This window comes from Hippocampus comes, unplaced genomic scaffold (genome assembly GCF_001891065.2).
Source record: "Hippocampus comes isolate QL1 unplaced genomic scaffold, H_comes_QL1_v1.1 scaffold387, whole genome shotgun sequence".
In the NCBI taxonomy this organism is placed as follows: Eukaryota; Metazoa; Chordata; class Actinopteri; order Syngnathiformes; family Syngnathidae; genus Hippocampus; species Hippocampus comes.
The window spans coordinates 79465-81997 of record NW_017806161.1 but is presented as its reverse complement, the minus strand read 5'-3'; the positions used below and the strand labels follow the sequence as shown (position 1 = coordinate 81997).

At 49.5% G+C, this 2533-nt stretch overlaps 1 long non-coding RNA gene across 1 annotated transcript in view; it reads right to left on the bottom strand.

Moving 5' to 3' along the window:
- Nucleotides 1-1034, bottom strand: part of LOC109531421 (uncharacterized) — an 18936-nt gene extending 17902 nt beyond the window's left edge. Inside the window, exon 1 of the long non-coding RNA XR_002171176.1 lies at nt 921-1034. This is a non-coding gene — a long non-coding RNA (uncharacterized LOC109531421). The remainder of the gene's footprint in view (nt 1-920) is intronic.
- Nucleotides 1035-2533: the final 1499 nt, after the last annotated feature.

Genomic DNA, 2533 nt, shown 5'->3' with positions numbered 1-2533 from the left:
CCCCTGAATAGACCTTACCAGGGAGGCTGAGGAGTGTGATCCCTCTGTAGTTGGAACACACCCTCCGGTCCCCCTTTTTAAAAAGAGGGACCACCACCCCGGTCTGCCAATCCAGAGGCACTCTCCCCGATGACCACGCGATGCTGCAGAGGCGTGTCAGCCAGGACAGCCCCACAGCATCCAGAGCCTTGAGGAACTCCGGGCGGATCTCATCCACCCCTGGGGCCTTGCCACCGAGGAGCTTTTTAACCACATCGGTGACTTCAACCACAGAGATAGGAGAGCCCACCTCAGGATCCTCAGACTCTGCTTCCTCCGAGGAAGGCGTGTTGGTGGAGTTGAGGAGGTCTTCGAAGTACTCTGCCCACCGGTTCACAACGTCCCGAGTCGAAGTCAGCAGCGCCCCATCCCCACTGTACACAGTGTTAGTGGTGCAATGCTTCCCCTTCCTGAGACGTCGGACGGTGGACCAGAATTTCCTTGAAGCCGTCCGGAAGTCGGCATCCATGGCCTCACCGAACTCCTCCCATGCCCGGGTTTTTGCCTCGGCGACCACCGAAGCTGCGTTCCGCTTAGCCAGTCGATACCCGTCAGCTGAAAAAGAGTCTACTTCTAAAATAACATAACCCTGTTCAGATGATTTTTTTTTTCCTGTTTTGTCTATGTTCCTGCGTTACTGCAAAGAGCCACATCATACCCTTCTCGCGCACGCACACACACACACACACACACACACACACACACACACACACACACACACACACACACACACACACACAAAGACACACAGATTAGTTCCCTGTGACTGACTGGCGACCAGTTCAGGGTGTAGTTTTCACTCCCACATCAATAACATTACCCGGTCTGCATATTTCCACCTCCGTAACATCAACCGTCTCCGTCCCTCTTTCAGCCCTTACACGACTGCTATTCTTGTTCACAGCCTCGTCACCTCCCGCATCGATTACTGCAATTCACTTCTCTTCGGCGTCCATCTCCAATTTCTCCATAAACTTCAACTTGTTCAGAATTCAGCAGCCCGGATCGTTACGAGAACCCCCTCCTTCCATCACATCACCCCCATCCTCTGACAGCTCCACTGGCTCCCCGTTAAACAAAGAATCAACTTTAAAATTCTCCTTTACACATTCAAAGCCATCCATAACCTTGCTCCCCCCTATCTATCAGATCTTCTTCAGATCTCTATCCCTTCCCGCTCACTCAGGTCTTCATCTTCCCTCCATCTCTCTGTACCCTCTGCCCGTCTCACCACAATGGGGTGCAGAGCCTTCAGCCGCTCTGCCCCCAAACTCTGGAACTCACTTCCACCCAACATTCGCAACATTGATTGTCTTCCCACATTCAAAACCCAGCTCAAAACTCACTTTTTCAGACGGGCTTATTCCACTTCAATATATCTCTTGTATTTATAATTTTATCTGTGGTTTTACTTATTCTTTATTTGTCTTATTGTTTGCTCGTCTGTAAAGTGTCCTTGGGTGTTGTGAAAGGCGCTTCAAATAAAATGTATTATTATTATTATTATAGTTTGTCATCCGCCGAAAGTCAGCTGAGATAGGCTCTCGCGACCCCTCGCGACCCTATTCAGGATAAGCGGCATTGGATCGCAAAAAGTCACAGGTGTGTCATTGTTTTACAGTCCCATGAATACGGATGGAGGGTTCAGTGAGAGTGTGTGTGTGACAGCTGGGCAGCCCGGTGGTCGGTTAGATGCCGGCTCTGGCCTTCCTGTGTGGAATTTGCATGTTCTCCCCGTGCCTGCGTGGGTTTTCTTCGGGTACTCGGGTTTCCTCCCACATTCCAAAAACATGCATGGCAGGCTGATTGAACACTCTAAATCAGGGGTGCCCAAACTTTTTGGACCTTAGATTGACTTTTCAATCAAACAACCTCCCGGGATCGCCCCTTACCGAGCACGTGCACGTGCACGCGCATGCACACACACACACACACACACACACACACACACACGCGCACGCACGCATGCCATGATGAGAAACAGCCTGACACGGAGGCATGCGATGCACCTTTGCAGCCTGTTAACTATCATAGCTCACACGTACCGTTTTAAAGTACTGCCCTGGGCCCTCTAGATTCCTATTCTTTGCCCGTGCCCTCGGTGAATTGTCCACGAAGCAAACTCTGAAGGAAACTAATGACGATAAAAGATATAGCGCAACAAGTCTGATCACAAGCTGCAATTGCAGACTGCTGAGCGCTAACAACTTCCGGTGACATAATCACGCGCCACCGTAGGTTAATGATTTACCTGTTTTATTTTATTTTTTAAATTTTTTTTTGTGAAAATGAGACTGATAGGATGATTTGGGTGCAGTGCACATTAACACAAAAAATATATTACAAACACGTACAAAGACACACAAATGGTTTTTTGTTTTTTTTCCTCCTCTACGCTGCTCGGATCTACTTGGGACCTGTCCTAGATCTACCGGTCGATCAGGATCGACGTAATAGGCACCCCTGCTCTAGATTGTCCCGAGGTGTGAGTGTG